Source organism: Balaenoptera acutorostrata, chromosome X (assembly GCF_949987535.1).
Source record: "Balaenoptera acutorostrata chromosome X, mBalAcu1.1, whole genome shotgun sequence".
Lineage (NCBI taxonomy): Eukaryota > Metazoa > Chordata > Mammalia > Artiodactyla > Balaenopteridae > Balaenoptera > Balaenoptera acutorostrata.
The window spans coordinates 80,680,282-80,707,522 of NC_080085.1; the positions used below are offsets into that span (position 1 = coordinate 80,680,282).

General features: G+C 38.1%; 1 protein-coding gene and 1 pseudogene across 1 annotated transcript in view; one reads left to right on the forward strand and one right to left on the reverse strand.

Moving 5' to 3' along the window:
- Positions 1–27,241, forward strand: part of PCDH11X (protocadherin 11 X-linked) — a 698,845-nt gene that overhangs the window by 358,945 nt on the left and 312,659 nt on the right. The window lies entirely within an intron of this gene.
- On the reverse strand, positions 10,379–12,370 carry LOC103007971 (TAF5-like RNA polymerase II p300/CBP-associated factor-associated factor 65 kDa subunit 5L; annotated as a pseudogene).

Below are 27,241 nucleotides of genomic sequence, written 5' to 3' on the forward strand. Positions count from 1 at the left end.
TTTCTACTTTCGCAGATGCTGTAGTGTAGACACTATTAAGATACAGTAACAGCCTATAGAAAGATTCTGCTATTCATTACAATTCAGTCAATGAAACAAGCATATTCCTATAACAATGAACATGGAGAACATTGCTCTATCAAAGAATGAAAAATAGATGTATATACTATATAAAAAAGATTGTGTCCTTGAAAGTGAATCATGTAAATAAGCAGTTATAACAAGACAGTAAAAATTATGCCATAGTAAAATAAAATAGAAATTGACTGAAAAGAGACATGAAAAGCTATGTTATACCTGCTACTGAAAACTTATCAATTTATTTACCTTCCCATTTTGATGTTCTCAGTGTTTAAGAGAATGTAGCCTTACCAATCTACAGCCAAAACATGGTGATCTAGATTTTTATTTTCTGGTGTCTGCTAGCTAGTTGGACATTGAAACTTGTGTTAAAAAATCTAACATATTGTTTTCCATTACCCTGTAAAACTCAAGCAATAAATGTGTATTGATTAACTGAATTATCTACTGACCTCAAGGAAGTGAAAGATGTTTTTCATGTTCCCTAACAGATACTTAGAAAATACTTAAAATCCTGGCAAGACAGAGAAAATGGGTGTTTAAATTTTGGGGTTCAGGAAATATATAAGAAAATGAAATGCTCATTAGTTAATTGATGTACTGTTACTATCTATTGGTACTAGTCTTATAATAATATAGGGGCATATAATAGGCAGCAAACATGTTTTGTCACCTCTGGTACTCCTTTTACATATTGTTAAATTCCTGTGATTCATGCTATAGAAGGGGGAAAAGAAGTTTGTTAAGTGAATATGTATTAGATTTAAAGAAATTTACTGTAGAGATACTACAATTTGATTTGTGCAAAGAGAATTTAAATAATCTGTACTTAATCTAAAAATCTTGAGGTTGAACTGTTTTTTAAAGGAAAGGCTACCAGATATGTACCAACAGGGCTCAGTGATAGAATAAATAATGATACATTCAGAAGACAACAGTAACTGAAGAAGTAATTTATGTTGTCCCAATGGGAAGGACTAAGAATAGACTTTTCTTTTAGTGGATCTCTCCTACCTTTATTTTTTATTGAGATCAAGCTATTTAATAGATAAAAAGAGTAAACTTGCACTTTTCTGCTAGAGGCACAGAACTTCAAGCAACAATATAAAAGTAATAGCAGTAGACATAGAATCTAAGAATTCTACACGAATTCAAACTTTTTATATCTAGACCATGTTTGGAAACACCCATAACTGACACTGCTGTTCAACCATTTGACATCTTAAACAATGCCTAAGAAATCTGAGGACCTGCTTTTTTCTTTGGGGCTTCAGTTCAGCAGCCTTGGTACATACAGTCAGCTAACTTGTGCATACTAAATCTTAGATCAAGTAACTTTGAAGGTTAAGTATGAAACAAGGATTTAGCAGAAAGGACTTCTGTCGGTTTCTTTTTCCTCCTTTACTAAACATGTCAAAATGAGAAGGTAATTGTTTAAGTCACACTCAAATGGGAGATTCAGAGGCTGCTTTGAAACTGCCAAAAGAAAACGGATCCAGGCAGGGAGACTGCAGGGTATCTCTAAGGTCTGCCCTTGTGATTCTATTTATATTCAAATTTGAAAGCATGAATTCTGCATTTACTCCCTCTCCATTGAATTCAGTTTCACTTTGGGGAGACCGTAAAACATACTTCATGCTTAAAAAACATGGGTTTTGTAAACAGGCACACTGAGGTTTGAATCTTAATTCCGTCTTTGCTAGTTACATAGCAACGGACAAACTAGTTAATTTCTCTAAGTCTCGGTTTTCTCATCAGTAAAATGGAGATGATAATAGCATACCTGCTGCATAGGGCTGTTGGAAGGATCAAATTCAACAATGCATATAAAACAATTGGGCCAGTGATAGTCAAAGATCTAAAACAGCAGCTGTTGGGACTTCCCTGGTGGCGCAGTGGTTAAGTATCCGCCTGCCGATGCAGGGGACACAGGTTTGAGCCCTGGTCCGGGAAGATCCCACATGCCGCGGAGCAACGAAGCCCATGTGCCACAACTACCGAACCTGTGCTCTAGAGCCCACGAGCTACAACTACTGAGCCCGTGTGCCACAACTACTGAAGCCCGTGTGCCTAGAGCCCGTGCTCCACAACAAGAGAAGCCACGGCAATGAGAAGTCCATGCACTGCAATGAAGAGTAGCCCCCACTTGCTGCAACTAGAGAAAGCCCGCATGCAGCAACAGACCCAACGCAGCCAAAAATATAAATAAATAAATAAATAAAACAGCAGCTGTTACTATTCCTTGAATCTTTTTTTTTAAATTTATTTATTTATTTATTTATTTTTGGTTGTGTTGGGTCTTCGTTGCTGCACGCAGGCTTTCTCTAGTTGTGGCAAGCAGGGGCCACTCTTCATCGCGGTGCGTGGGCCTCTCACTATCATGGCCTCTCTTGTTGTGGAGCACAGGCTCCAGACGCGCAGGCTCAGTAGTTGTGGCTCACGGGCCTAGTTGCTCCGTGGCATGTGGGATCTTCCCAGACCAGGGCTCGAACCCGTGTCCCCTGCATTGGCAGGCAGATTCTCAACCACTGCGCCACCAGGGAAGCCCTCTTTTTTTTTTTTTTTAACATCTAAAAAGGAATATTATCTGGGCTGCTTGCTCTATTTATCTTCAAGGACTAGTAATAGCCCTTTTTTTCCCCCACTGAAAAGTGGTGATTAACACCTTCACTACTTGAGACTTTATCAATCCTTACAGACATCTTGCCCAAAGTAATTCATCAGATTTTCAGGTGTGCATTGTACAGGTTAAAGGATATACAGATATTCAAACACCACTTCTTTCTTCCAAACCTATGCCTTGGATGGGGATGTTACTGAGTAAGTTTGTGTGCCCATTGCACAGTGAGGCCAAGCAACCTGAAATGCCAGAGTTTGGAGCAGAGAAAGGTTTATTGCAGGGCCATGCAAGGAGAATGGGTGACTTGTGCTCAAAAAACCGAAACTCTCCCAAGGGTTTCAACAAAACATCTTTTTTTTTTTTTTTGGTGTAAGATCTTTATTCATTTGGGGCAAGTGACTGTGAAGGGAATGAAATGGGGTGAGATGATGAAGGAAATGAGATGATGAATTTATTGCCCCAGCCACTCCCCTGCCCCCAGGTAGCCGAATTCAATAGGGCTGGCTGGTGTTAATGCCTTGTGTAGAGGCTCATGGGTAACGTCATGTGTGTGGTTTGAGAAACTTGTGGGGCGCATACAGATAGCATGGCCAAATATTCATTTCACAGAGTGGATGGAGGGAGAAGAAAAGAGAAAGAGAGAGCAGGGAGCTCAGCTCAGTGCTCTGTGACGACCTAGATGGGTGGGATGGTAGGTGGTGTGGGAGGGAGATCCAAGAGGGAAGGGATATATGTATACATATAGCTGATTCACTTCATTGTACCACAGAAACTAACACAACATTATAAAGCAATTATACTCCAGTAAAAAAAGGAAAAAAAATTCACAAATCTGTTTTAATTAAGTGCTAAAATTGTGCACTGCAGAATTGTGATTCTGTAGGAGCTACAGACTAGTGGGACTGATATATGCTGTACTACCCAGTAAAGCTTCTTAGAAAAGATGAGATTGGAGCTGGTCTTCAGAGATGAGTATGACTTGGATAGAAGAAAAAGAAAAAGTAGAATATTCTAGTGAGCTGTAAAGTGGGGAAGTTACCAACAGCGTGAGTAAAGTCATAGTAGGGGAAACAAAAATGCCATCTGTGGGGGAAGCAATCAGATCATAAGGACAACATGCAGTAGCCATCAGGCCTCCCCTCGTTTTACCGAGGCCTCATTTTTCTTCTCAGACAGTTCCCAAAGATAACCAAGTGGTAGGAATGCTTGGCACAGAAGAGTTTAAATTTGTTTTCTTCCCTGCTAAGTGATTCTGAAATATAAATGCTAACACCTAGAGAGTTGCGCTTTCAGCTTACTGTGTAATTCCATAAGGGAGCCATTAATAATGTCAGGATGCATTAACAGCCGAGAGAGGAGAAAAACTCTAGACTTGAAACTTTCATGACAGCACCTGAAATAAATTGTTAGCTTATATCAGAGGAGTGTCTGGGTTGACATAAGATTTTTCTGGGTATAATTATATCATAGTTTTTCCAATTTTATAATTAAGTCATTAGCCATTCAGGCCACTGACAAGTATAAAAGCAGATTTTAATATTTATTCTGGATAAATTGAAATAAAAAAAGAAGGAAGTTGTACGTTAGCTTACTTATTTCTCAGAGCATGACCTCAGTTGCTATGCAGCCTAGGCTCTGATACAGTCAGTGAATGAAATTATGTGATTTTGTTTTACAATCTCACTTTATTGAAAATTAGTTTCTGGTCATCCTAAGAAATGACTTCTAAAAAAATACAAATGCCTAGTTAGGCACAGTTTATAATACCTTATAAAAGTGTATTAAAACCACTTTCAAGTTGAAAAACCCAGAAATGTTGATGACTTTATTGCTTTGAACTAATGTCCTGTGGATCACACTGGGTAATTAAAGTCAATGCAGGGCAATCACAGAAAATTTGGATAATCTGAAAGTGAGAATATCCCATCTTTGTAAGACAAAAATCTTGGTCATATTCTGAAATATGCTTATGCTAAAAATAGTTGAAAACTATTTTAAGTGTAAGGAAAATTGTTTTAGAGCAATATCCGTGTATAAAAAATGTAAGCTCTTTTATTTCTTGTAATTTGGACGCCAGAGAAGGTAAAAACATAACCTTAAGACAATGTGAACAGGCAGTCTTACAGTGTCCCCTGGAACTCAAGTTGTTCTCCCATTGTCTTATTTTTGGTTTTTATATCTCAATTTTGTCCTAAAACGTCTCTGTCTATGCATAAGGCTTTTATATATCTCTCATGTTGGAAGGCAGGCACACTTCTCTGTCCAGAAGTCATCTTGGTTTGGCGAATATGGACGTTGCTAGAGCAACCAACCAAGTTAGTGTCCAGGGAACTTGTTCCTTTACTTTTCAGTGACAAAGAGACAACAGGAAGAAGTTGCTATACAACTTCCCAGAGCTGGTGACAAATGTTCTGCCACTGTCAGCAAATATTCCAGACAAGCCGTACAGTGCAGGGACATTCCAATTTGATTCTCCATTGCTAGTCTTACCAAAAGAGAATATGGCTGTGCAGAAAGGCCATGAAGTACATTAGTCACTGTTTCAGGGACTTCTTATTTTCAATCTGCCATAACTATAGAATATAGTTTGGAGGTACAGAAGGTGGCAACAGGGAATAAGCAGTAGAATCACTGCAATTCTTCACTAACATCTGTGATTATGGAGAAGAAAGACAGCAGCTTTAGGCAGTTTTCAATAAACACTTCACTTCTAGTAGAGAATTTGTCTATGTATAATAGGTAACTTCGACCATAGCAGAAATGGAAAGAGGGCTCTAATTCTCTTCATTAATTCTGTCTTAGTAGAGAAGAGCATTTTATTTTTTCCATTTGTTTTCCCAAATGTGCCCATTTTGAGGTACCAGAAGAGAATTAGAAATAAGCTTTTTCATTGTTTACTAACTGAAAAAGTAAGCTAGTGGGGAAAAATTCCACTCATTTAAAATAATTTGTAAATCTTCTGTGTAATGTTTGATATTCTATAGCTGAAGATCTAAGAAAAACAACTCCAGATCATCTGGAAGAAAGAAAATTTCATCCCTTTTTTTCCCCCATTATTTCAAATAATTCTAATAACAGCAATAAAAATGTCAGTGGGAGGCTAGGTGGGTGAACTGGGGAAATTCCATTCTGGTTTAGGGAAACCAAGTGCTAGGAAGCTTATTGTTTGTATTAGGCCACAGGGCCTTTAATATGTTTGTATTTGCCCTTTGCAGTTGTGTAGAGATATAATGATATACTGCTACGGTTAAATATGTGGTTTCTGTTCTTTAGTCATTAATAATTAGTTGAATGAGAACCTTACAACTACAAAAAGGATCATCTGGTGTGTGAAAATGTATGTAAAATAAGAAATAACTAGACATATGTCAATTTTAAGTTCTATGGACATAGGCTACTAAGATACACTTCTCCTCAAGGATTCCACTTGGCCATGGGAAGTCACAAGCCATCATGTTGTATTATTGTGCAAAAGCTCACGGGGCCATCATGAATCTCTTGAGTACACCTTTGGGCTGGATTAAACAAAGAAGACTCATTTCAGTCAAACGTGACTATGCAGACCAACTTCCAACATAGGTCACACACTTGATGATTTGAGAAACTATGAGGAGGGCAAAGGTCCATATAGTGCTCCAAATGTAATATCAGTTTTGTGAGGAAAGATGGATGATTGCATTTGGGATTCACCCATTCTTTGACCATGATATATATCACAGCCATTATTGTTGCATGAATCAAGTGTCTGATGCAAAGTTTCTGTAGTTTAAGATGAGCAATGACAGAACAGATTTATGGCAGTGGATATTATAAAAGCTATGCTAACTGTGTTCATTTCTCTTCAAAATAATGGAATAGAATGGTTAGTGGCAACTGAAGCAAAGAGAAGGGATAACACAACTATAAACCAGAATTGCAAAACAAGAACCCTGTGCAGTCTAACACTAGAGGATATTGTCATGTACTACACTGAACCACTAGATGGTGCACTCCGCAACTTTGTTGATTACATCTTCTCCCAAATTTTGAAAGATACCCCAAATGCCCTGTGTATATGAAATATTTAAATGTTCTTTTTGAAATTCTTAGAAATATGGAATATCTGTCTTACTTGTAACTCTCTAAAGGTAGTGCATACAACTCTACTTGCCAATTAATATGCTTTTGTTGCCCCTGGGGGAAAAACACATGTAACGAGTAACGTCATGTGTGTGGCGTTCATACATTCACTCTTTTTTTTTTTTCCAGGCCATATAGAGATATATATATATATATATACAACGAGATCAAAGTTGACAGTGTAATTTAGAGACTCACAACTAGGAGGAAGATTGCTCATCCTGACATTCAGGCATGGCCTAAATATAGTTCAGCAGTAAAATTTGACTCCATCCCAACTCCTTGCCTATTCCTACCCATTGCTTCTTCTGATTCCCTAAACCCCACTTAGTGCCTCCACTTTCTTAAGAAATAACTCATATTGTGGATTGCTTCCTTATATTTGGTAATATTATACTATGGTAATAAACTATGACCTCATTGATTGCTTATTTCTTTCTCTTACTGTCATACTTAGTACCTAGTAGCACACTGTCTTTTCTCATTTGTTTAATAATATAGAAAGTATTATGCAACATTCTGCATAATATTAATTTAATATGCAACTCATACATTCCTGGAACAACATGCCATATGCCTGGTAGTAACTTAGATGTTTCTTTGTGTTTTACTTGTCATGCAAGGTCAGAGCAAATTTCATTGCTTAACTATAAAATTAAAACACCTATCAGTTACAGTAGTATGTATTTCTCAGCTCCTGATATTTTTATTTTTCCACTTTTACTTAAGCTTTCTCTCTTTTATCTGTGCTTTATCACGTAAGACTAATTCAAATCATTGTTGGAACTAATCGATGTGTGTGTATGTGCTTGTGGGTGTTTTAGCTCAAAGAGAAAATTATTTTCATTTTTGAATTTCTCTCTCTATATATTTATTTACTTGAAACCAATGTAATGAAGAGTATACTTCAAACTTATGGGTATTTTTGAATCCAGAGAGTAGTTCTGCTATCCACGGATATTTCAGGTATGTTTGAATCTTGACTAGTAACGGCTATTGTGGGTCACTGATGCAAGAGTAGTGGTGTTTCACTTATATCTTTATTACATTTTTTACAACATACTTCATTCTTTTTGCAGTATTCATTGATTTTAAAAAAGCCGTTCTCCCAAATGAAAGGGAACTCCAAATTTATGACTATGTGAAGACATAGTGGTTTCAGTTTTCTATGGCAGTACTCACTTGGTTTTAACAGCTTGACTTTCATAGAATAATGCAATATCTCTAGACCTCATGTTCAAGGATGCCATCAAGGAGCCAAGACAATCCAGATAATTCAATAATATTGTTACAATTAGTGTCTAAAATGGGAAAATCACTTGCTCTTTTTCTAGGAAAAATGTGTTCTTTTTAAATACATCATTTGCTTTTAATTGGCATAAACTCTACAGAAGGGGTCCCCAACCCCTAACAGGCCGGTACCGATCCACAGACTGTTAGGAACCAGGCCGCACAGCAGGAGGTGAGCAGTGGGCTAGCGAGCAAAGCTGCATCTTCAGCTCCCCATCGCTTGTGTTACTGCCTGAACCATCCTCCCCGCCACCCCAGCCACCCCGTCCGTGGAAAAATTGTCTTCCACGAAACCGGTCCCTGGTGCCAAAAAAGTTGGGGACCGCTGCTCTACAGCATTGAACAGCACAATTTTTATCTCTGCCTGCCTATAACATGTCAATAGTTGTACTGAATTAAGAGTTACCTACAAAAAGAAGACCGGCTAGTCAGAGCATGCACAGAAAGTGATAACTACAGAGATAGGTTTGACAGGCTGATCTGGGACAGCAGCTGCCAGCATGGAGAAAGAAGGGGCTCTCACAGCCATACCAGAGGAGATTCAGGGGGCAATATCCTCTGCAGAGTTATGCATTATTAAGGCATGGTTGCATGTACTCAATGCAGTAGTTAAAACCAGACAATATCAAATCTAACATATAAGGTAGTTTTTATCATGCATCTTCATATTGGCATTCAACAAACTCATCATGCTTTTTCGTTTTTAGGCTCTCTTTTCCAAGGGACTTGTACATATATATAATGAATGTACACTGTAGCACTTTATGACAAAGCTCACAGAACACATAGAATATCATGTTGTTTGCTCTAAATGAAATGATGAACAATATAAAGGATTATTGTACTTATTCTAGCTCCAAAAGCACTTTTCTTTTTCTTTTTCTTTTTTCTATTGTGAGCATTTACATTTGGAGCAAACTATCACTTTAGTAAGTGGACCATGAAGGAGCCAATGTGTTTTACTCAAATTCTCAGAAGGAAGAATTTTTATTCTTGGTTAAACCATGTCTTTCTTAAAAATTGGTGCATTAAAAGATAATAAAAGAATTCCTTCTCCCGTGTGTTGTTTTAATTGTAAAGGATAACATTTTTTAATAAATTATATATCTTCAAACTATATATTTTTTGAAACTAAATACATTTTAATAGAAAACAAAATACAAAATAACTCTTTTCAGAAAACAGAAATATTTAATCCTTTTTCCACAAATTAGAAGTTGCTTTATCCTCAGAGCGTAGTTTTCGACGTGTGTGTTCGTACTTAAAAGATTTGTTTCACAGACTGTTCATTAAACTGCTATTGCAAAGCAGGAGGTGGGAGGGACGATCTCAGGGGGAAAAGACGCTGGAAAAGCCACACCTCGGAATCATTTGGAAATTCAACATTTTCTAATTCTATCTTTTGACTTCTCACTTCCAATTATTTTCATTTCTTTACCACAATCTGTCCTTTCAGTGGAGAGAATTGTTAATAGAAGTGCAGCCACGGAAAGAATCTATCCCACCATCACTGCAAGAGCCCAAGACTTTCTCAATCAAAGCCACCCACCCACTTCTAGAAACATGTCAGCCGGAGTGATCAATCTGTCACCCAGAAATTTTCCCTTTCTCCCAATACACTGTACGACCAGATTCTCTGAATTCCCTGAACCTCAAAATTCCAAGTATCACAGCCAGTGCCAGGAGTAAAACCTGAAAGATGAGAGCAGAGAAGGCCCCCTCTGCCAGTGCTAGGTTTCCTCTTCTCATTAATAATAATAATTATAATTATAATAACAATAATAAAAAATCCTGGTTCTCTGTAATCACGAAAAAGGAAAGACGTTTGCCAGGATGACCCTGCCCCCTTTCCTAGTTCCCGCCCCCGAATTCTACCCAGATAGAGTCCCTTCCACCCAGTGACCCTAGAGCACTGCTCCCGGGGAGGGCGCCCAGCAAACCTCCTCTGGCCAAGTGCAGCCCCGGCGAGGTGAGGGCACCATGGCTCCAGAGGCAGGAAGGGGCCGTCACGAGGACACAGCGGGATCTCTGTAATTCTTGATCTCACGTTCGTTCCCCGTCACTGCCCTTCCTTCCCCGTCCTTCCACACTTGGGGGCTGAGCGAAGGGTGGCGGGCTCGGGATGTCCGTGGGACGAGGGGGCACGAGGGGGGATGCGGGGGGACGCGGGGAGTCCTTCACAGTCAGTCAGTGATTCCATCCGTCTGTCCTAAGACCTGCCGTCTGGAGCCCTTCGCACGCCCCAGTCCGTTACATCAGAGATAAAAATCAATGTTCCTGATTTTCTTGTGTGATTCCGGTCACCAGCAGGAGGTTGCAGGCCATGAACTGCACGCTCAGCACGTTGCTCGTCTGGCCGGTGTAGACGCCCACGAGCTCGCTGGACGAGCCGTCGGCGGGCGCGCTGCAGTGCGCGCTCCTGATGTCCCAGACGCGCACCGAGTTGTCCATGGAGGCCGACGCGAGCAGGCTGCTGTCCGGGCTTAAGGTGAGGCTGGTGACGCTGTCCATGTGGCCCCGAAGCTCTTTGTAGAGCGTCCCGGACGCCAAGTCCCACAGCTTCAGCCGCTGGTCCTCGCCCGCCGACGCCAAGTACTTACCGTTGGGGGAAAAGGCCAGAGAGAGCACAGGGCCGCGGTGGCCTGTGAAGAGCCTCACCGAGTTCCCCTGCTGGGTGCTCCACAGCTGGACCGTCTTGTCGGTCGAGCCCGTGGCTAAGTAGTTGGAATTGGGGTGGAACTTGACGCAGTCCACGTCCGCCAGGTGCCCGGCGTAGATGCGCAGCGGGTGCGTCCGATCAAACGACCACAGCCTGGCCGTGCGGTCGTGGGACCCACTGGCGAAGTACAGGCTGTGCGGGCTGATGTCCAGGTCCCACACGGGGTAGGCGTGGCCCCGGTACAGCACGGTGTTGGTGAAGCTGCCGAGGTCCCAGTACCTGATGGACATGTCCTCAGAGCAGGAGAGCAGCCCTGAGCTGTCCGCAAGGAACCTGGTGCTGTACACTGGCCCGCAGTGTCCCCGCAGGACCCTCATCTCCGTGCCTGCGTTATCGTCCTCGTCGTCCTCCTTCTCCAGGATATCACAAGCCAAGTGGATGCGGGACATGTCTACTCGATGGGGCTCGGATTTTAACTTCTTGGAACGCAGACTCCACAGTTTTATACAGGAGTTGTCAAAGCCGGCGGCGAGCAGCTTGCTGTCCGGGGAGACCTCCGCAGTGTTCAGCAGCTGCTCCGTGTTGTAGAAGGCGTAGAAGCAGATGGTGGTGAGAGAGGGGGGGCCGTCCTTGACACGCTTAATGCTCTCCTGCAGGACCTCCAGCGCGGCCTCGTTCTGCAGAATGGGCGCGGGCACGTCGGCAGGCTCCAGGCCGCCGCCCTCGCCCCGGGAGGGGCCGCCGCTGGCGTAGAGCTGGTAGTCCGTCCTCTTGGCGGGCTGCACGTCCAGGTGGATGTGCCAGGTGAGGACTCTGCAGAGCGCGGTGTTGTTGTCACTCTGGAGGTAGCGGAGAAGGTAGTGGTAGCTGTCTTCCTGCAGGCGGACCATGTTCTTGTTGTCCAGGAAGGCCCGCAGCCGGAAGTTAGGATGTCCTGGATGGTCTGGGTGGTCTGCAGCTGCTCGATGACGTCCTTCCGGCTGGCATTCTGCAGGAACATTCCATGGAAGCGGCTGTAAAAGCTTTCCACTGTGCTCTTGGGACTGTTCTGGACCAGGTTGAGGTGGAGGTAGACAAAGAGAGGGTAGAGGAGAGGCGTCACTTCGTGGCTGTGCTGGGATTCAGAATCGGTGAGGAAATTCCGCAGCCGTCCGAACTGCACTTCATATTGCTGGGGCTCTGCCTGGCAAGGGGCCGCAGACACTATGTTGGCACAACCAGATTCCGATTGGACTGCGAGGCTGGTGGCCATCTCCTCGGCGCTCTGCGACAGCCGCAGGCCTTGCTTCAGCGGGCCGTCCGCGTCCCCGTACTGCCGGCGTTTGAGGTAGCAGGACACGGCCATCTGGATCTGCTCGGTGCGCACCCGTTTCATGACTGAACATCCCAGGCGGCTCCCGCTCCCCCCGCCGCCGCCGGGGTCGCCCCGCGTCCGCCTCCGTCGTCTCCGCGGCAGGCTCGCGCTCCGCGGCCGGCTCAGCCGGGCCCCCGCGCCCCGTGCCCCGCCGCCCCCGCGGCGGCTCTGGGCTGCAGCCCCATGACTGATTGACGCGGAGCCGCCGCGGGCTGGGCCGGGCCGCTCGGGCCTCGACGCGCGACCGTCTCCGCCAATCCAAACTATATTTTAATACATTAGGAAAGAAACTTCAGAAGCATGATTTTTTTTTTAATTGAAAGTCCTCATTGATACAATAAGAAAGAAAAAGAAATACAGGCACAAAATGTGTTCCTTTCTTTTTTATAGCTATATTACAGTCCAGGAATCCAGTAGCTTGCTATATAGATGATTCTTGGTTGTATTCTTGGATTTTCAAAAGTAACCCTGAGACTCCCTGAGGCTTTGCATGGTTGAGTTGCATTGAATTCTAGCTGTCAGGTTTGGGTTATGATTTCAGTAACAATGTTACTTCTTAACCAATTATGTAAGAGTTTTGACAAATAAGGCTCCTTAATCCTCATACAGATAAGGATGGTATAGTGTAAATGATAATATGAAACAGAATATAAGTAAAACCAACTCAGAAGTATTTTCTCCCTTGTAATACAGGAGTTCTAATTTTGCTTTTGTAGCTGGTGTGATGTCTCAAAGTCTTCTGCAGATGGACTTGGTTATTTCATTATCATGACTGTAGAAAATGGCAATGTTGGTTTGCAGCTCTAGAGCTTTGATAAAGCCAGCAAAGCAACCCTCCACCATTCAAAGCTGTCTTTATATGCCTTCTCCCATAAGGGAGGGAAAAAGGAATAAGGAGTGAACTTTTTAAAGAACCAATTTGCAAGCCCATGTAGTGGGATCATGTTGAGAGGGATCCAGCTTTTTGCACTTTCTTGAACTGCATCTCAAAGTCAAATGATTGTTGATCAAACAATAGCTTGCACTGCACCTCAGAATTGGCTGCCATTGCTCATGTACAGCTTTGTGCAGAATTTTTTTTTTCCTGGAAAAACTAGTCAACTCAAGATTGAATCGATGTTTTCTTAAGAAAAACAGATAATATTGACTTAGATGACCTAACCAACTTCTACCTCATTACCTTATCGTGATATTTCCATATGCTAAGGTAACTATAATAAAAAGTTCTTTACCTTTTAGATACTAGGAAGCTAACACCTTCTATTAAATATATTCTATTTCTCAGAATTTTAACAGAAATCTGAGACTTATGCTCTGTTAAGTAGATTTAAGTACTGTTAACTACTTTAAACATCTGAAGATCAAAGAATTCATGTACCATGAGGATTAATTAAGTTAAGGCCTGGTCAGCTGAGATCTGAGAAACAAATCCAGAGCCCTTACTTTAGTCTTGACTGAATAGTATTATTAATGAATGGGATTTGAAACTCAGAGATGGGAAAATGGGTTTTTTAAATGAAATAATCTATATTTATTTACATTTTGAGAGAATGAATAGATAATAAAAAGTGAAATCAATTATTTTATATATTTTTCTTAATAATGATTTTAAAATTTTTAAAAGTAGCCCTTGTGCTACGTTCCTAAACAGTTCCTCTCCTGACTCATTGACTTATTTCTGAGTTTCTAGAATTTCACCTGACTGCCATGATACCCCACAAGAATGATCAAAGAATGGGTTAGTGACTGGGAAAACACATGCAAGATAAAGAAGACATACATTTTTTTAAAAGGCTGAAAATCATTTCTCAAATTTGCTAATAAGAGTCAAGCTAGCAAAAAGAGAAATCTGACAAGTATTGGCTTGTGATACTGGCCATTTTTACTGTGTTGCTGTACAAGAAAGTCTAGAAAAAAATGTTTAGTGTAGTACAGAAATATCATAGCTAAGATAAATTCTTTTATCTGGTTAATATGTTCGTACTGCTTAATAGGTCCACAAAGAGAAAATAAATTTCTATTAAGTAGTCTTATTAGGAACTGTCCACAATATCCAAGTGAAATACTGATTTAGGCAGCTTGATACTCGCTGACATTACCAATAAAGGGATCTATTCATTTGTTTTTTTATTCTCTAATAAAGACAATTTGGGCTGGTAAAATCTTTTGCCAAATAAATGACAGTTTTAAATCCAACTTAGGAACTGTAGGTTTCAATTCCTTAAAAGTTGTCGGAGAACAAAAATAAAAAGACACCTGCCATGATATACCTGCTAGGTTGGGATCCGTGTGAAAGGAGACTCTAATTTCATTTTAAACTCATTTCAAAAATCTGAATTTTATATTTAGAGATCAGCTAGTATTCCACTGTTCCTTTTCACTTCTATCAGTCATGAAATGGCAACTTTAACAAAGAACATAATGGTCTATTTTGACATTGGGAATAAATTCACTCAAAATGAGTGTTGTGAATTTAAAGTTTAGAACTCTTTTACAGGCAGTCATATGTTTTAGTAGATTTTTAATGAAATTATAATTTATACAAGTGTTATTTATTTTTAAATTACCCATCATATTTTAAATCTATGTAATAATGAGGTATTCTGTGAGGATTTCATTGTTCTTAAAAATTGCAATAGTTCATTTCCTATTTTTCTTTTTTCCAGATTAAATAAATCTATGTTATTTAATATTTTCTTCTATATTTTGTTTTATCTTGATTTATTTATGTTTTATACTAATTTCAAAAGTGGCATTCCTTTTCAGTGTTCTAATACAGAGGTAAACATGGTCTTCTATAAGAAAAGGTAATTGGCTTTCAAAAAGTGTATCTATAAAATTGGTTAAATAGTGAAATATTCTTTATTATTTACCTGAAATTTATAATTAGATTTAGATTAAAGAAAATGAAATCCATGAGGATCAATAACTTTGCCAAGTACTTTAATGTCAGTATAGCAAACTTTGGAATCAGATAGGTTCGGGTTGGAATCCTTTCTCTGCTCATTTTAGCTCTGTCATCATGAGCAAGTTGTTTACCCTCTTTACTTCATTTAACCATTTAAATTCTGTATGTTTCAGTTAATTCATCTGTAAAATGGGATAGTGACAGTTCCTGATGCAGAAGTGTATTTGCAGAATTTAATAAGATAATTCATGTACAGTTAAAGCATAATGCCTGACACAATATAAATCCTCAATAAAAGTAGTTATTATTATTTAAAATTAAGTTTCTTTCTATCATTGCTGTAATCCAATTGTCAGTACCAGGATACAAATTCAAAGGAATATATAAATTCCTTTTAGTAGATTATCAGTACCCAATAAGTAGCTATAATGAGTACCTCCTTAATCTTACCTTATTTTGCAAAGCAGTGACTCTCTTCAGTCTTCAGTTCCATATTTGTTGTTGTTTCCTTAGGTTCCTGGGCCCATATTTAATCACAGATGATGAAACAAGTCCATCATCTATGAAATCATTTATGCCGAGGCATGGTTAAAACAAATCAGCAATTTAGTACAGAATCACACAATGGCTAATTGTTTGCAGCTTCAGAACCATAATGAGTTTACTTATTGAGGTAAAATTAAATTAAATTTAAATTTAATTTTATTAAATTAATGTGTGCTTGTGTACTCTACCTATATGTTTCCATGTTCCTGTCTGTCATGATGAAAGTAAGTTTATTCCAGTATTTTATCCACAGAAAGCTCATAGACTTTTTTTTTTTTTTTTTTTTTTAATTTAAGTTTTGGCTGTGTTGGGTCTTCGGTTCGTGCGAGGGCTTTCTCTAGTTGCGGCAAGCGGGGGCCACTCTTCATCGCGGTGCGGGGACCGCTCTTCATCGCGGTGCGCGGGCCTTTCACTGTCGCGGCCCCTCCCGTTGCGGGGCACAGGCTCCAGACGCGCAGGCTCAGTAGTTGTGGCTCACGGGCCCAGCTGCTCCGTGGCATGTGGGATCTTCCCAGACCAGGGCTCGAACCCGTGTCCCCTGCATTAGCAGGCAGATTCTCAACCACTGCGCCACCAGGGAAGCCCAACTCATAGACTTTTTAAGGAGTGCCTTTTCTACAAGATAAAGTTCCACATCTTTGGATGAAAACAAGCCTCAGCCCAAATTTTATATTTCTGAACATCATGGGATGCTCTCACAATTTTCAGAAATTTTTTAAAACTAAAAAATTTTTTTAAAGATACCTTGTTATCTTGAAAAGTTTGACTTTTTATCTTGCTTGGATATTATAATATTAAAATAAAGGCCAATACTTTTTATGTGCATACTGTGAATATTTTACATAGACATCTAATTGTCTATGATCATATTATATAAAATTGTTATTTGTAGACAACATCATATTCACTAGGCAGGCTGGCATTGTGCATAATGATAAACAGAATTCAGGCAGGTATACATTGAAGTCATATTTCTGCCATTTACAAGGTGACTAATTTGGGGTGAGTTATCTAACATCTCTGAGCTACACTTTCTTCATCTATATAGTGGAAGTTAAAAAAAAAAAACTATCTCTTTGGGTTATTACACAGATTAAATGAGATAATACAGATAATAATAACACAAGGGCTCGTAATAATGTCTGACCCTCAGTAAGTGCTCATAAATTCTAGCCTTTGCTGTTGTTTATAATTGTTCTTGCTGTTGTCCACCTATACAATTAAGTAGGCTATATTGGGAAAACAGTCGTACGTAATTCTTACCATTACATGAATAATGCATATAAAATACATGTAAAGTACAGTGCTTAGTAAATAGAAGGTGCTTAACAAACTGTACTTTAAAAATTATCAATACTGCACATTCCTTACATATCCATAGTCTTCAGCAACTATTGATAGAGACTTACATGCCCAATCTGTGGCTGGTGACTCATAGGTGCTCACCACAAAACATTCCAGTCGTTATTTTAGAAAAATAAAATAGTTGGTTTGCTTTTTATATTTCCTTTCTATACATAGATATATATCTGTTAGCTTTCTGCAAGTCTTTGAAATAGGTGCTTTATTTATCTTGCTTATAGTCATTTCACTTCATCTCACCAGATATCATCTGCCTTTATTTCCAGCCATCATTCATTCCTCATTCATTTATTTTCCATGTGTCTCATATATTGGAATTTGGTATAAGAGTTTATGAAATGAATGAGTCACTCCTTAAATATTGATTCAAGAGGCAAGGATATGAAATTGGCATTTTGCATTTAATATGCAATGTGTTATCCAAAAGCATTCTGTGAGGCACTGATATTTGGCCATTTCTTTTTCTTGTTTAGTTAATTCACATATAGATTGTGGTTTTGGAGTCCACCAGGCATAGATTTAGCAGTAACATAGATGGTTAGTGCTATGCAGGTGCCAAATTTAAAACACATTATTCAGAGAAACAAAATGGTTTCAAATGGGAAGCACATATGCTTTGCAATATCCATGGTAAATTTCACTTTCAATCAATTTTAATATACCTAATCATGAAAATTAACTTAAAAGTACTGATATGGAGGAACTGCAATTGAAATGACATTTTTTTTTGTCTATGAGACTTTTAAAATGATCTTCACTGAATCATGCAGTTCCATATCACTGACAATACGCATTACTCTCTTTCCGGACAACTAGGGAGATGGATGTGCCAACCTTTAGTTCATACATTAACTGACCCAACTGTCTGACTGAACATTGTAATGTAACTCAGAGCACTTTATTTCTCTTTCACTATGTACCACACACTGTAGTTATTTATTATCTTCCATTAGCCATACCTGCACCCTCTGGCACATGCTCAGATGAATTATGCCTGAGATTAGTAAGTAGTACCCTTTATTTTTCCACTGAAACCAAAGCTTATTGTTCTGAAGATTAACACGCCACTTCTCCAATATTGCTCACCCTTTTAGATTTTTCTTCTTATCTCAACATTTAATTAAAAGAATGTTCAAATATACAACAAAGTTGAAATAATGTTCCAGTGAATACTTGTATAACCATTTATTAGCTTTCTCCTGCTAGCTAAAACATTACTTAATAGCTTAAAACACACACACAAATTTATTACCTGAATATAGGTTGGAAGTCCAGGCACAGTATGACTGGATTCTCTACTCAGGAACTCACTGGGCTGAAATTAAGGCATGGACCGGGGCTGTGATTTTCATCTGGGGCTCAAAGTCTTCTTACAAGCATACTGGTTATTGCCAAAATTCATTCGCGGTTGTAGGACTGTAGCCTTTGTTTACCGGCTAGCTGTTGGCTGGGTTCAACTCTAGAATCAACCGACAGTTCCTTGATATGTGACCTTCAACATAGGCAGTTCTCAACAGGAATGTTTGTTTTCTTCCAAAACACCTGCTCTGCATCTCTCTGACTTCTTTTTCTTTGACCAGCTTGAGAAAACTCTCTGCTTTTAAAGGGCTCATGTGATTAGGAGACCCAACCAGGACAATCTTCCTTTTGTCATATAATATAAAATAAACTAACATAATCATGAATGTGACATCTCATAGGTTCTACCCACAATCAAAGTACAGGGGCTTAGACAAGGGTGGGGATCATTGAAGGTTAGCTACGAATTCTGCCCTGTACAAACCACCACCTATATTGTCATTAATATTTTTACAGTTTCATTGAAGTATAATTAGATATACAGTAAAGTTCACCCTTACCTCTTAAACTTTAAAGCCCACATTTTAAATTAAATTTTTGTATTTTTAATATTCATTTGATCAATTTTCCCAATTATAATATTGGTATAATGGTCAAATATGTGGCTCTGCTAATGGAAAATTATACAAGTCTGTTTGTAGAAGTTGCTATAGAATTACTATTTTTTTAAAAAGTTACTTTTATCAATCACTTGAAGTTTGCCATCTGACTAGACTAGACCAGGCTAAAAATGTCTCCATGTCAGACAACCACAGTTTAATGCTGGCCTAGGGGTTTTTGTTTTTTATTAATCTCAGCAAAAATCTTGAATTTATGAATAAGAGGATAGTTTGTGTATACATTTTTAATTCAGGTTACTCTGCCCAAGAAAAATGTTGCCTAGTATATATTCATGTGATGATATACAGGAGCTGATATTGAAATAGCAATGATAAAGTTGCACTGATTTTAATGGTGTGCATTTAAATATAAATGAGAATAGTGGTCCAAATAAATTCCATCATATTTTGAACAGAGTTATTATAAATTAGGGTCACCTTGCAAAAAGTAGTAAAGAAGACCCATTGGCTGTGATGTTACTGAGGACTAACACAAATGAATATAGCTCTAAAAAAGAAAAAAAAGTGGAGATACATATCATATTATTTTTTTCTTTAACAAACTGCTAAATAAAATTAGAATAGAATGAATGCATCAACAAAGAAATGGTGTGCAGTGACTTATAAAAAACAATATACTCTTCTCAATATATCTAATCTTATCACTTACAGCACACATGAAAGTTGTGCTCTAATGGTGTCCAAATCCAATATTTCCCATGATGAGATCTTTCCAGCTTCATAGTTAGATCTTATTTCATTTTCCACTTTTTATTTTCCCTTGTCATTTCTTTAAAACAACTGAGCATTAAAAAACTCCAGTTACAAAGAACTAAAAATTTGTTGTAACTATAAAAATTGGACATACCTGTAAGTAGAAGTCTGCTGCACCAGAGAAAATGTTTATAGCAAATATATTTTGTCCCAGACATGGCAACTTATTGGCTTCTAAAAATTTTGCTTTTCCTTGGTTAGTCTCTTTTAAACTTAAGTAAGCTTTGCTTTTTAAATTGTAATTTTTATTGAGATAATTCTAGGTTTAAATGAAGTTGTAAGCAATAATACAGGGAGTTCCCCTGTATCCTTTACCTGTTTTCTCCAAAAGGTAACATCTTGCAACACTCTAACATAATATCAAAACCAAGATACGGACATTGGTACAATCCACCAAACTCATTTAGATTTTATTAGATTTACATACACTCATTTGCGTTTATGTGTGTGTGTGTGTTTCTGCACAACCATATCATGTGTATGTTCATGTATCCACCACCACAGTCAAGAAACTGAACAGTTCTATCACTAAAACTTCCCCTCTTGTTGCCTTTTTATTAGCATACTCATCTCCCTCAAACCATTCCTCCCCATGCTTAATCTCTGGCAACCACTAATCTATTCTCAATTTTTATAATTTTGTGATTTTAAGAATGTGTATAACTCAAATCATACAGTTTGTACCTTTAGGTATTGGTTTTTTCAGTCAGCATAATTCCCTGGAGGTTCACCCATGTTGTTGCATGTATCAATTGTTTGTTCCTTTTTATTGCTGAGTAGCATTCCATGGTATGGATATACCAGTTTGTCTAACCATTCACTTGTTGACAGGCTTCTGAGCTGTTTCTAATTTTTTAGCTGTTTCTAATTTTTTCTTAAGTATGAATTAAGCTGCAATGAACATTAGTGTTCAAGTTGTGGTGTGGATGTGATGTAAGTTTTAATTTCTCTGAGATAAATGTCCAAAAGTGTAATTGCTGGGTCACATGTTTAGTTTTATAAGAAACTGTCAAATTGCTTTCCACAGTGTCTATACCATTTTTATTCCCATCAGCAATGAATGAGTGATTCATTTATTTGCAATCTCTCCAGTATTTGGTGTTGTTACTATTTTTTTAACTTTAGCCATTCTGACAGATGTGTAATGTTATCTCATTGTGATTTAAATTTGTATTTCCCTGATGGCTAATTGCTATGGTATGGATGTTTGTGCCCCACCCCCCATGCATATGCTGGAATTCTAACCCTCAAGGTGATGGAATTAGGAGGTGAGGTCTTTGGAATGTGATTAGGTCATGAAGTCAGAGTCCTCAGGAGTGGAATTAGTGTCCTTACAAAAGAAGCCTGAGAAAGCTCCCTTGCCCTTTCACCATGTGAGAACACAGCAAGAAGTCACATTCTACGGACCAGGAACTAGCCCCTCACCAAACATCGAATCAGCCAAGTCTTGGACTTCCAAACCTCCAGAACTGTGAGAAATAGATATTGGTTGTGTATAAGTTATCCAGTTTATGCTATTTATTTATTGCAGCTCAAACAGACTAAGATGGTAATGATGTTGAACATCCTTTCATTTACCATCTGTATATCCTCTTTAAGGAAATGGCTGTTTATATCTTTTGTTTGTGTTCTAAATGGATTGCTTGAGAATTTTTTACTGTTGCATTTTGAAAGCTCTTTATATGCTGTAGATACTACTCCTTTGTCAGATGTATGAATTGCAAATATGTTTTCCCAAACCATAGGTTGTATTTTCATCCTCTTCACAGGGAAAACATTTAAAATTTTGATGAAATCTAATTAATCAATTTTACTTTTAAGGAATGTGCTTTTGGCAGTTCAATTTTTAATTTTTTGAGGAATCTCTATACTTTTTTCCATAGTGGCTGCACTAATTTACATTACCACCAACAGTACATGAGGATTCCCTTTTCTCCACATCCTTGCCAACACTTGTTATTTGTTGTCTTTTTGATAATAGCCATTTTGATGCCAAAACTCAGCCTCTGTGCACTGGTGCCAAGTTGAATCTTGGAGACAGAGTTTTGGGTGAAGTAGAAAAGAATAGCTTTATTGCTTTGCCAGGCAAAGGGGGAAACTGTGGGCTCAAGCCCTCAAAACTGTGTGTCCCAACCTGAGGGGATTTGGTGAAGAGTTTTATAGCAATGGTTCAGGGACAGTGTTGCTGGTAAGGAACAGGGTATGTGCAGGAACTGCATTCCTTTAATCTGGCCTCAGGTGGTCTCCTGATGAGCTTCTGTGGTTCTCGATATTATCCAAACTGTGACCTTCTCTCTGGAATGAAGAATGCTCATCAAGTAGTTAACATCTTCCATTTGTTGGGGATTTTAGTTCTGCAGAAGAGCTCAAAGAAATTGTTATGTATATCCCTTGAGGCAGAACCAGGACCCTGTCCCAAGGCTGCACTATTGTTTCTTTTTTTAAAAAAAATACTTTTCAACATACACTATTTTATTTAGTATTTTTATAAGAATGTATGGTATAGTATACATGCTTTTTACAGATACATAAGCTGAGGGTCAATGAAATTATATAGCATGTTTAATATTAGTAGTAAAAAGTAGTGGGAACAGGACTAAATTCCAGCTGACTTTAAAGTAAACACTTAATCTGCCTCACCTCACTACTTTGATCTCACAGATATGATAGTGGTTTAAAGGTAATTTAAATACTAAAGCTGAACAGATATGGCCTGTGGCCCAGCAATCTCACTTCTAAGTTATATACAACACAGAAATGTGTACATACATTCACCCAACACATGCACATATATATGTAACAGCATAATTTACAGTATGGAAAAGCTAGAAATAACCTAGATTGTCCAACAATAGAATCAATAAATTGCCATATATTCATCCAGTGGAATATAATACAGTGCAAAAGTTAAATTATTGGCACAATTTTCCCAACCACATGGGAAAATTGGACAAACCAAATGATGTTGAAAGAAGCCATTCAAAAATAAAGAGTACGTGGGCTTCCCTGGTGGCACAGTGGTTGAGAATCTGCCTGCCAATGCAGGGGACACGGGTTCGAGCCCTGGTCTGGGAAGATCCCACATGCCGCGGAGCAACTAGGCCCGTGAGCCACAACTATTGAGCCTGCGTGTCTGGAGCCTGTGCTCCGCAACAAGAGAGGCCACGACAGTGAGAGGCCCACGCACCGCGATGAAGAGTGGCCCCCGCTTGCCGCAACTAGAGAAAGCCCTCGCACAGAAACGAAGACCCAACACAGCCAAAAATAAATAAATAAATTTAAAAAAAATAAAATTAAATTAAAAAAAATAAAGAGAACAGTATGATCCCATTCTTATAAAGTACCAAAATAAACTAAACTCTGAGGAAGTGGGTGGGCTACAGCAGGATGTTGGGTTCTGGATGCTACTTCTGTGTGATTTATTGACCCAGGTTATGGTTATGGAACCCCCAGGGTGTGTTCATTTTGTGAAAATTCATCAATTTATAATGTTGCACTATTGTTTCTTGACTGCCCCTCCCTTGTCTCTGCATCCCCTCCCTTCCCTGATCAGCAACTCTTTGAACCTGCCCTTTGGAACACAGGGAAGGTCATGGAGGCTGAAACCTACTCCCTACAAACAAGAAACAGGAGACTCAATAAAGCTTCCATGCCCGGGAGACCCACATGGTCCTGCTCGGTTTCAAAATGCTTTTTCTGCATCAGTTGATAGGACCATATGATTTTCCTCCTTAGACTGTTTATATGCTGGATTACATTGTTTCTCCAGTGTTGAACAAGTCCTGCACACCTGGAATGTTCTTGGTCATGGTGTATAATTATTTTTATACACTGTTGAATTTGATTTGCTAATATTCTGTTTAGGATTTTTGCTTCTACACTCATAAGAGATATTGGTTAGTAGTTTATTTTTTTATATTGTCTTTGTCTAACATTGGTATCAGGGTAATAATAGCCTTATAAATGAATTGGGAAGCATGCTTCCTCTTATTTTTCTTGGAATATACTTGGAATCAACTCTTCTTTAAATGTTTGGCAGAATTCTCTAGAATTTTAACTGTACCACTGTATTTTTTCAGCTAACAGAACTTTCTCCCTTCACTTGACTCTTGTTTTGATATATTCTCATTCCAAGGAAATGCACCTACATTAAATTCTGCTTATTTTAGCCATGACCTTGTTTAGAGAAACAATGAGACAATCCTGATCTTTTAATGTTGATATGCTACAACCTGGAAACATGTCTTTGTGATAAACAAAAAAGTCAGAGTGGTAACTCACCTACAAAGAGCATACTATTAAGATAAAACTTTTGGAGATTATCAAGCAGGGCTGACTGAAATTCACTTTCTACCCTTTCTTGGGGTAAAAGAAAATAACTAAGGTTGCCATAATTGTGAAAGAAAAAAAAAATGTTTGATGGTCCCAAGGGTAAATTTGACCTTCACTGAAATTAAAACAAATTTTGTTAGAGCATTTCTAATGATTTAACGTTTGTTTTGGCTTATGGTATCAAGCATTGTTCCTGTAGTCCATTTTAAAGTTTTGTTATCTATCTGTATAGTACTAGTTATGAAATATTTTGCTTTCTGCTGTTCTTTGCTTGCAATGATTAATTCCTAGTCAGGTGATGAATGTGAATAAAGGGTGGCAATTACAATTTCTTTAATCACTTAATAATGTGGGTCCAGGGTTCAATTGAGATTTTAGACATATATCTAAAGGAATTATACTGAATTTTCTATTAATCACTGCATCCTTAGTGCTGACAAGGTCTCTTTCTAACAATAGATCTAATCATTTCAAGATGAGCCACAATTAGAATGAATATGATAAAGATCTCATCATCTGGGCCAAGATTCTGATCCCATGAGCCCAAGATAGAAACCTCTGTTTCATTACTTAATTTAACATTAAGGGCCATGCATTAAGTCTTGTGGCTCTGGAGATTTATAAATGTTTAAAGCCCTTAATAAACTTAGCTTTTTAATTTTGGACCACAGTCACTAGCTGAATAAAATGTTTGATTTTTTTTTTAAACTGGGACTTTATTTTATATGCTTCAGGCAAACTAGATCAGTATTATACAGTTTTCTATAATTCATTTTCATAAGGTAGTGATTTACTTGTGACCTCAAAGCAAAACTTTTCCCTCTCACAGTCTTTTACTACCATTCAAGGCACTTTCGTATATATCAGAAATTAATTCATTGATCATCTCTAAGTAATTTTTAGTAGCTGACTTGGTCAATAGATTGTAAGATTCTTCCTTGTTTGTTATAGTGTACTCAAGGTTTCACAGTGCATGGTTAAAATAAAGGATGATGATGTTGATATTAACAATAACAGACAGAGTTTGTTGAGAGCTTACCATATGATGGTGTTAAGTGCTCTACTGTTTAACTCAATTAGCCCTCACAAACACTCTATCATAGTACTGCTATTTTTATTCTTGGTGTTTTACAGATAGACAAGCTCAAGCACCAAATAGAGTATTCAAGCAGCTGGCCCATGGTCACACAGTTAATAAGTGGTAGAGCTGAGTTTTGAGCCAGGCAGTCTACTTCCAGAGCCCATGATCCTAAGTACCATGCCTGTCACATAGTAGATGCTCAATAAATATTTGTTGACTGATAAAATTCTATAGTTAAAGCTCCCAAGAATTACAACTCTCTCATTCTTCTAAAAATACTAACGATAAATAACCAATCATAAAAATAAAAGTGTCCTGAATACAGAGCTCTGTTGAGAATAAATGCAGCCAGAGAGATAAATGGAACCATCCACTGTTTTATGTTGAACTGGAAGCTGAAAATAACAATGTCAATGTAGTAAATTGGAAAAAAAAAATGAAAATCTACATGATAGATTCACAAAGCAGTAAAAAATGTACAAGCTTAAAATATTTTAGATACTTTAAGAGCTAAATTCTGGGAAGACGCCTGAGGCGGATAAGCCTCTAGGGGAATGAAATACCTTTTTAAATAAAGCTCAGACCCTATCTTATGCAGTTTTAATGTAAGTCTTTGATAATTCAAGACTTTATGGATCACTCAGGAGGAGTGCTTTTATTTCTGTATTATAGAAATCTGGCAGCATCATAGATATTGGAGTCTAGCTATGGTAAGTATTCAGTTGTGCGTTTAATTAATATTCACTTTATATCTCTGCTAAAGCTATAACTAAATGTTTAGAAATTATTCTCTGGGAAATAAAATTATACAAGGATACCTCTATTATTGAGGGAAAAGCTGCCAAACTATTTTGAGATCACAAGTATTGTAATTATCTATATTCTTGTCTCTGTTCCCTTATGAAGACTATAATCTCTGTAAGGGCAAAGATGATTATTTCTATCTTGGCTGTTATCTTAGTAACTAGCCTGGTGAATGAGTTAATGAAGAAGTTAGAGGTGATGGAGGAAACAAAAGTTCATTCTAGGCTGTATTTTCCCAGCACTGTCACACTGGGTAGTCCTTCTTACCTTGAAGGGGAACTAGATTGTGAATCCTTGGTCTTTTCTCCACAAATAAGATGCTCTCCTTACATATGATGCATCTGACTTAACCAGATGGAAACTGAACAAAGAATTAAAATGTTTGAATTGGAAAACTGGTCAATTATACAATTTAGTAGTTTGCCTACATTATAGAAAATAAACTAATACTAGAGGCTCCAGATTATGCAGCTGGCCATGTTACTTGCATATGTAAAAACATTGAATATTCTAATTGTTAATATAAATGTAACGGTAATTTTTGAGGGAAAATTAACTTAGAGAAATCCAGTAGGTAAATACAAATGTAACTGCCTAACGTTAAAATCAATGCAAATGACGACTTTATAGAAACACATCTGAATGTACTTTCTCTAGCATAGAAAATCATTAGTTAGGAAAGAAAGTACTCTAGGGGATATATAATATTTATCTATTTGGAATTATTCATACATATTTGAAACATTATTCATCATCTAATTTATTTATTGCTAGATATTGTGGCACATAGAACATTAACTTCTAGTAGTATAATATTTATTTTTGATGCATTTCTACCTAAGACATACAACAGGCTTGGGTGAAAAGAATATTTCCTTCCTGATTCATGCAATTTTGGCACATAGTATAATAGTATAAATCTCTGAACCTCAGTTTCCACACATATAACATTAGCATAATTGTATTTATGAACTATTCTAAGGATTAATTCAGATAATGTATACTAAGTAGCTAAGAGAAAGTCTGATTCATAGGACACTTAAAAATAGTAGATGTCCAAAATAGTTGGGAGAGAAAAAGAAAGAAGAAAAGAGGGATGGGAGGAAGAGGATTTTATTTGACCTTCAAAATAATCTCTAAGGGTAGGAGAGCTATGAATTGTTATTGTTATCTCCATTTTACATATCAATAAACAGATTCAGAGAGCTCAAAGGACTTGCTCAGGGTCACACAGCTCTTTGCTCCCTTGTGATATGATAGTATTTTATTCATCTGCCCATTACAACACTTAAAATATAATACTGTAATTATCCATTTCTACCTCTGGCTTCCCTAATAAACTGTGAGATCCTT